The sequence below is a fragment of the Herpailurus yagouaroundi genome, unplaced genomic scaffold (assembly GCF_014898765.1).
Source record: "Herpailurus yagouaroundi ecotype Mexico unplaced genomic scaffold, PumYag 186, whole genome shotgun sequence".
Lineage (NCBI taxonomy): Eukaryota > Metazoa > Chordata > Mammalia > Carnivora > Felidae > Herpailurus > Herpailurus yagouaroundi.
Genome location: NW_024412417.1, coordinates 7,140,009 through 7,148,648, shown reverse-complemented (window position 1 = coordinate 7,148,648; position 8,640 = coordinate 7,140,009). Strand labels below are relative to the sequence as shown.

At 42.2% G+C, this 8,640-nt stretch overlaps 1 long non-coding RNA gene across 4 annotated transcripts in view; it reads left to right on the top strand.

The window, feature by feature from the left end:
- Positions 1–8,640, top strand: part of LOC121042724 (uncharacterized) — an 86,794-nt gene that overhangs the window by 51,450 nt on the left and 26,704 nt on the right. The window contains exons 5-6 of one of the 4 annotated variants that reach the window (XR_005796405.1): positions 5,077–5,099; positions 5,883–5,922. The exons of 2 other annotated variants lie outside the window; for them this stretch is intronic. This is a non-coding gene — a long non-coding RNA (uncharacterized LOC121042724). Of the gene's footprint in view, positions 1–5,076; positions 5,100–5,882; positions 5,923–8,640 lie in introns of those variants that run through there. One more of the 4 variants, XR_005796404.1, reaches the window with a different exon arrangement.

Below are 8,640 nucleotides of genomic sequence, written 5' to 3'. Positions count from 1 at the left end.
AGAAAGAAAGAAAGAAAGAAAGAAAGAAAGAAAGAAAGAAAGAAAGAAAGAAAGAAAGGAAGAAAGGAAGGAAGGAAGGAAGGAAGGAAGGAAGGAAGGAAGGAAGGAAGGAAGGAAGGAAGGGAAAGAAAGAAAGAAAGAAAGAAAGGAAGGGAGGAAGAAGAAAGAAAGAAGGGAAAGAAAAGAAAAAGGAGAGGAAGAAGGAAAGAAAAGAAAAGAAAAGGAAAAGAAAAGAAAAAAAAAGAAAAGATCTTTGACTCAGCTGACACCAAATTTTGGCAACAATAGTTAACCAAAGGCAAAATTAACCAAAATTCTTTTAGGTGAGATAACAACTTTACTCTTTATGTGATCTCAGTAAATGTGTCTTTCAGTTCATATGAAAGGAACTACAGAGGTTGCATTTTATCACATTTTTTTGTAGAAGATATACACAGCAGAGCTTCCTCCCTTGTTCCCTTTTTACAAAGTTCTGTCTGTCCTCCACGGCTTAGTTTAAATTCTGCTTCCTCTGTGAAACCCAAGATTGAGGTCTCTATTGTAATGAAAACAATTATTACAATCTTAGCCAACTTGTATTGAACTCTTACTATACCAGAGGCCACAAGTTGAAGAGCAATTATCTACCTACTCACCAAACTCATTTGGGAAGAATACCAAGAATAGAGTCCCAAGTCCTTCCTCTAGAGAGCCTAATTTGGTAGCTCTGAGGTGAGCCATGGAATTTCCACTTTAATAAGAACCTTCTGGTGATTCCTCAGCCCAGCTAAGTTCAGGGAACCAGGTGGAATGAATAAACCCTGGGCCCTGGACACCCTTTGGATGCAGACTGCCTGGCCTGCAGATTATGAAGATTCATTAGCTTCCTGTAAAATCTGCTGCTAAGTAGCTTTTATTGTGCTCAGGCTTCATGTGTATTTTTCTACTTAGTTCTTGCAACAACCCCATGAGAAAATTGTTATTATCTCCACTTTATAGTAGGAGAATCAAAACAGAGGCTGAGGGAGATGGTGACCTGCCCAAGATTATATTGAAAGCAGTGCCAGGAAATCCAGGTGTGCTATGTCCCGGAGCCGACTAGTGTTGTCAGAACCACAAGACTGAATGTTCACACTCTGCCTTTATGAATCTTCTCTTGATGTGAATGAGCCTGTTAAAGTTAGAGATATAATGAGTCTTAAGTTGGTTGGCTCCTCTGTATTACGGGGGGTCACCAGTGAGTTGGGACTCTTCTCAGCTTTGCAGCCAGAATCTCAAGGTTTCCAGTTTATGCAAACTCTAGCAACTACTTGCTTAACCAAATTCATAGGAGGCTGGCCAAGCACATGTAATGCTAGTATGTTCATGGACAACGGGAGGGTACCTACCTGAATATCAACCCAGTCAAGGGACTAAATCACAGATCAGAAGATAGTTGGGTAAATCTGGAATCAGAAATAGGAGTGGGATGCCATGCGGCAATATTTTCATCATGCTAGGTTAAGCAAACAAATGACTGTTTCTGCATGGGAGGGATACATCTGTCCAACCAATAGGGGTGGAGGTCAAGAAACAGAGCTCTTATCAACTCTCTTAAGAAAGCACTGAATAAAAGGTAACAATTCTTATTTTCTAGTCTTCCTTTTAAAACAAATCTCCATAGGGGTGCCTGGGTGGCTCAGTCGGTTAAGCATCCGACTTCAGCTCAGGTCATGATCTCGTGGTCCATGAGTTCGAGCCCTGCGCCAGGCTCTGTGCTGACAGCTCAGAGCCTGGAGCCTGTTTCACATTCTGTGTCTCCCTCTCTCTCTGACCCTCCCCCGTTCATGCTCTGTCTCTCCCTGTCTCAAAAATAAATGTTAAAAAAAAAATTTAAAACAAATCTCCATAAGCACAGTTTGTAAAACTATCTTGATTATAAGCATCTAAGAGCCCAACTCACCTGCCTTACTGAAAATCTAAGTTGCAGAAGACCTGGCCTCACCATGGCCAGATTGGGCCAGATGGTTTGCTGCTTTCCATGTACTGTGTAATTCTCAGGCTCCACGTGGAAGCAAGATGGCTACAGCTACAGTTGCTGCAGCCACAAGGTCCAAGTACAACATGAAAGAAAAGGAGCCTCTTTACAGTGGCTTCAATTTAACTCGCTTAAATTACTTGCTCACCTTTGAACCAATCATGAGGCAAGAGGAATGTGAAATGCTGATTGGCGTGGGCTTAGATCATGTGCTATTCCTCTTGAGGCAAAGGTGGAGCCCCAGACACTTCATGGGCTATGGAAGGATGGATGCCCAAACCAATAAAAGGCACTCTTGCTGAAAAAAATGGGAATAGAGGTAAACAAAGATCAACTAAACTATGGCTTCATGCCCAATACAGTTAAGGTATCAGGTGACAATGTTAGTTTTCTTCTGACAATAACCACAGGCACACCTTCCTCAGGTACCCCAGTCAGCTTCTTTGAGCTTGGGTATCTCTCACAAACCATTTCTTAACATGGGCAATTTCTTCAGTGGACTAAACTCCTTCAACATGAGTAGTTCGACTTCCCCAGCATTATAAAATAAATAAATAAATATATATATATTTCATCCCAGTCTGTTTTCCATGGATAAAGTTTGGTTTTTGTCACTGCCTTGTTTTACATTATTGTCATCCTCCTACACATATTTCTACTTTTCTCCTTAGCATTATATCATGAACATCTTTCCAGATTATTACATAGACTTTATGAGTGTAATAACTTTTTATAAAAATATTTTAAGCAGCACCTTTTTATAAAAATATTTTAAGAAGCACCTAATATTTTAAGGTGGCTCGGTCGGTTGAGTGTCCGACTCTTGATTTTGGCTCAGGTGATGATCTCACAGTTCATGGGATCGAGCCCCATGTTGGGCTCTGAGCTGACAGCAGCAGGGCCTGCTTGGGACTCTCTCTCTCTCCCTCTCTCTCTGCCCCCCACCCCCATGCTTGCCTGAGCTCTCTCCCTCTCTCTTTCTCAAAATACATAAATAAATATTTTAAAAATATATTTCAAAAGATTATTACAAAAGTAATATGTTAATTCAAATAACACAGAAGTGTGTAAAGTTAAAAAGTAAAATCATCAGGTTTAAGAATGTGACCTAAACTCATGCTGAAATCTCTACCTCCTTATAAGACCCTGAGAAGAAATTTTAAAGATACGAAAAGGAAGGAAGGGACAGAGGGAGAAAAGTAAAAACAATATAGCCACTCCTGGAAGTAAGAAAGGCCCCTCTCCATAATGGCTGAGCAGCATTCCTTAAGGAAGGGGAGATGGGAAACCATGTGAGGAGCTGAGGCCCCCCATCCCGGAACCTCCACATGGGCATTAACATATCCAGGCCACAGCGGACTCAGGGTGGAGGCAGAGATACAGTCCAGGTAGCAGGTGAGCTCACCCAGCCTCTGAAAAAGGCCAGCACCATCCAAAAGAGACAGAAACCTCCACAAAAGGAGGACCTTGCACTTGAGAAAACACAGATACCAGAACAATGAGGATGTGAAAATTAGGGATTTCAGATCCTCAGAGACACAGTTCTCAGTCTCCATTCTGGAATAGCCCGGGAGCTTTTGCAGATCAAGATACCCACTGCTCCCCAGACCACATTTAACTGCTCCCTAGACTTCACTAATCCCCAGTTAAGTCAGAATTTCTTGGGACTCAAGCATCAGTATTTTTAAAGTTTCCAGGTGATTCCAGTGTGCAGGCAAGGTTGATTTCAGCTATCCAGTAGGGAATCACATTCATGAAATGAAAACAGAAGGCTTAGGGCGCCTGGGTGGCTCAGTCGGTTAAGCGTCCAACTTGGGCTCAGGTCATGATCTCGTGGTTTGTGAGTTCAAGCCCCTCGTTGGGCTGTCTGTTCTCAGCACAGAGCCCACTTTAGATCCTCTATCTCCCTCTCTCTCAGCCCCTCCCCCACTTGTGTTCTATCCCTCTCTCTCTCTCTCTCTCTCTCTCTCTCAAAACTCAACATTAAAAAAAGAAAACAGAAGGCTATAAAACAACAACACATGATCCTAAGAAAGAATCAGCTAATGATGCTGAAAATAAAATAAAATAAAATTGTAGACAGAAAAAAATTAATAACCTGAATATCTGACTGGAAATGACCTCAAGGCAGTCCCTTCAGATGAGCCTTGTCCCAGCATTCGTTCTGCCTCTTTCCTCCCCCAAGCCCTCCCTCCCTCTCTTTCTCTATTCCCAATCTTAGATCCTGTAAATATAGTCAAAAGAGCACCATATAAAACTCTAGCAAACACGAGCAACAAAAAAGTTTCTGGGAGACCAGCAGCTGCAGGTCACAGGAGTTCTGTGAAACTGCCTTGGCTCCCCTTTGCCTGAGCCTTGGTGGGATTCAAACTCAGGGCCTGGGAGGCACACCTGGAACTTTCAGTGAGGGTACAAATGGGGAAGCCTTGAATGAAGGAATAGTTCAGTAGACATCTCACTGTGCCTTCATCTACTCTTTTCTCCTCCCACACCTCCCTCCTAGGAAGATAAAATCTGGCAAAAATGATCAGTTAGGACAGCTTTAACGGGGAAAATAGACTCAAGAAAGCCACCTGCAGCATGTGGATGAAAGGGGACCCTCCATCCCACCCATCCCCCCTCTCTGTCTCTGCTGGCCCCAGCAGCATCAGGGCGGGCAGAGAAAGGCTTGCTCTATCCTACGGACAATTTAGCATTTGTATGACACAGGTGGGGCTGGCAAGCACCCCACACAGTAAATTTGGAAGGCCAGAAAGACAGCAGTGAGGAGCTAGAGTTTTGGAAACAAACCTGGGTTTGACTTCCTGGCTGCCACTTACTCGTTTGGGACCTTGAATGCCTTGGGTTTCAATTTCGGGTCAATGCTTGAGGCAAATGTCTTCACTGAGGCATTCAGAGACTCAGTACCTGTTCTGGTGATAATATCGCCCACCTCCTAGCATAGGGCTAGAGATTAAACTAGATAATGTAAAGCCCCTAGCACAGGGGAGGTACTCAACAGATGGTCAGTCATTCTGCCCTTCTGAAGGAATCCCTACAATCAAGTCTCAGTTACTAACCGGAAGCTGTTCTCTCTCTAGGACCTGAGAGCTGAAACACACAGGTGAGATCTGTAATATTCTCCAAACTATTTATAAGCATGTGCTCTTGCTATGCACATATGTTTCACATAGTTATAATGCCATATGGATATCTATTTTTAGGGGTGTAAAAATATCTGGATTTATACAACTTTCTCCGGATGTTTTTATATACACTGGATTTCATTTTATCCACAATAAAGGGAGTGAATGTAGTTTGGGAGGGACCATTAGCACTTTCAGTCTACAAAGACCCTCTGAAAAAGATAGTTCCATCCACCGATAAACTTGCCTCTGAAGGATCTTGGGCTGGGATCTTGCTGATAAAATATTAATCTGCATGAGACTTCTATTTGGAAGTATATCAAGACACTCCTTGCAAAGATTTTTTAATTAAACTTTTTATTTTGAGATAACTGTAGATTCATATGCAATTATAAGAAGTAATACAGAGAGATCTCCGGTATCCTTTATCGGTTTCCCCCAATGGTATAGCATCTTTCAAAACTCTAGTACAGGATCAGAACTGGGATATTGACTTTGAAAGAGTCAAGATACAGAACATTTCCATTGCTGCAAGGATCCCTCTTGCTGCTTTTTTCATAGCCACACCCACCTCTGGCCCCAGCAGAGGACCCCCAGCAACCTCTAATGTGTTCTTCTTGTCCATAATTTCATTCTTGTCATTTCAAGAATGTATAAATGGAATGATACAGTATGTAACTTTGGGGTTAGCTTTTTTTCACTCAGCATAATTCTCTGGAGATTCATCCAGGTCATTGATTTTATTTATTAATTTTTCTAAGTGCTTATTTTTGAGAGAGAGAAAGAGAGCAGGAGAGAGTGCAGGGGCAGAGAGAAAAGGAGACAGAGGATCCGAAGCAGGTTCTGTGCTGACAGCAGAAAGCCCGACGCAGATCTCGAACTCACAAACCATGAGATCGTGACCTGAGCTGAATGAAGTTGGATGCTTAACTCACTGAGCCACCCAGGTGCCCCAGGTCATTGCTTTTATCAATAGTTTGTTCCCTTTTGCTACTGAGTAGTTTTCCATGCACCACAGTTTGTTTAAACATTCACACATTGAAAGACGTCTGGGATATTACAAATAAAGCTCCTGTAAACATTCATGTGTGGGTTTCTGTGTGACTATGAGTCTTCGTTTCTCTAAATGCTTGGGAGTGCAATTGCTGAGTCATGTGATAGTTACATGTTTAGTTTTAAAAGAAATGGCCAAACTAGTTTTCAGAGTCGTTGTGCCATTTTACATTCCTACCAGGAATGTATGAGTGGCCCAGTTTCTCTGCATCCTCATCAGAATTTGTTATTGTCACTATTTTTGTTTGTTTGTTTGTTTGTTTGTTTGTTTAGTCATTCTGATAGGTGTACATAATATTTCACTGGGTTTTTTTTTTAATTTTTTTTAATTTTTTTTTTCAACGTTTATTTATTTTGGGGACAGAGAGAGACAGAGCATGAACGGGGGAGGGGCAGAGAGAGAGGGAGACACAGAATCGGAAACAGGCTCCAGGCTCTGAGCCATCAGCCCAGAGCCTGACGCGGGGCTCGAACCCACGGACCACGAGATCGTGACCTGGCTGAAGTCGGACGCTTAACCGACTGCGCCACCCAGGTGCCCCTTTTTAATTTTTTTTAATGCTTATTTATCTTTGAGAAAAAGAGAGAGACAAAGCACAAGCAGGGGAGGGACAGAGAGAGGGAGACACAGAATCCGAAGCAAGCTCCAGGCTCTGAGCTGTCAGCACAGAGCCCGATGGGGGGCTCAAACCCACGAACTGCAAGATCATGACCTGAGCCCAAGTTGGATGCTTAACCCACTGAGCCACCCAGGTGCCCCAATATTTCACTGTGGCTTTAATTTGCATTTCCATAATGGCTAATGATGTTGAACATCTTTTCATGTGTTTCTTTGCCATCTGTATTCCTCTTTGGTGAAGTGTTTCTTCATTTTACCCATTTTATAATACGATTTACTTTTTATTGTTGAGTTTTAAGAGTTCTTTTATATTCTAGATACTGGTCCTTTGTGGAATATGTGATTTGCAAATACTTGCTCCTGTGTTGTAGCTTCTCTTTTTATTCTTTTAACAGGGTCTTTCTCAGAGCAAGTTTGTAATTTTGATGAAGTTTGGTTTAACCATTTTTCCCTTTACAGATGATAGTTTTGGTGCAAGTCAGAGAATCCTAGATTCTGAGATTTTTCTCCTTATGTTCTTTTCTAAAAGTGTTGTAGTTTCACATTTAAGTCCATGAGTTAATTTTTGTGTAAGGTGTGAGACATAGGCCAAGATTTGGGGGTTTCTTTTTTGGTTTTGGTCTGTGATTTCTAATTGTTCTAGCAACATTTGTTGAAAAGGTTATCTGGGCCACGAGGCATGGGAGGAAGGGTTTGCCTTCCTTGCAGCACAGCACAGCCATCCCTCTGAGGGGATGCCACCACTTGGGGCCCTGCAGGGGCATGCTAGCTCATAGGGCTCCTCCAGGAAATGTCTTCCTGCACCCACATTCCTCACTCACCTCCACCTCTCCAGGAACACTCAGCATCATCTGTCACTTCACTGGGCTTAGGCTTTCCTTAAAGAATGGAAGAGCTACTGGGTTCAGGCGCCCATGGACTTCCCAGCCCGCAAGAATCCCTCAAGCCACAGGCGTGAGCGAGCCTGGCTCCCTGCTTGAAAGGGGGAGAGAAGGATGCCTAGAGAAAGAGGAAACATAAATGAATACTTCAGTATTTTGTCACAGAACTATTTTACATGCTAGTTTTTACTTCTGATGATTGCCTTATTAACAAGTGATAGCAAGAAAAAATCAGCAGTTACTTTTATTTTATTAATATTTTTGTTTAACAAGCAACATATATAGCAGGTATCATATACCAGGTGCTGCTCAGAGCTGTTTATGAATACTAATCCATTTGGGGCACCTGGGTGGCTCAGTCGGTTGAGCACCCAACTCTTGATTTCAGCTCAGGTGATGATCTCATAGTTCGTGAGATCAAGCCCCATATCAGACTCGGTGCTGAAAGCCTGGAGCCTGTTTGGGATTCTCCCTCTTCCTCTCCCTCTTGTGTGAGTGCACACTCTCTTTCTCTCTCTCAAAATAAATAAATAAACATTAAAAAAAATGAATGCTAACCCATTTAGTTCTCATAGCAACTTTATAAGGTAGGTCCTATAATTGTCCCCATTTCACAGATGAGGAAAAAACGATGACACAGAGAAATTAAGTAACTTGCTCAATCAAGGTCACACAGCTAGTAGTGGCAAAGCCAGGATTTGAACCCAGTTTGTCTTTAAACAGTGCAATCCTAATTACAATGGCAATTCTTGAGAATTCCTCTTGAGAATTGAATTTTTTAAATGTACTTATTTTTGTAATTAGAAGCTCATTTTCCTTTAGCTTGACCTTTATGACCAATTTTTTTTTATATATGAAATTTATTGTCATATTGGTTTCCATACAACACCGAGTGCTCATCCCAAAAGGTGCCCTCCTCAATACCCATCACCCACCCTCTCCTCCCTCCCACCCCCCATCAACCCT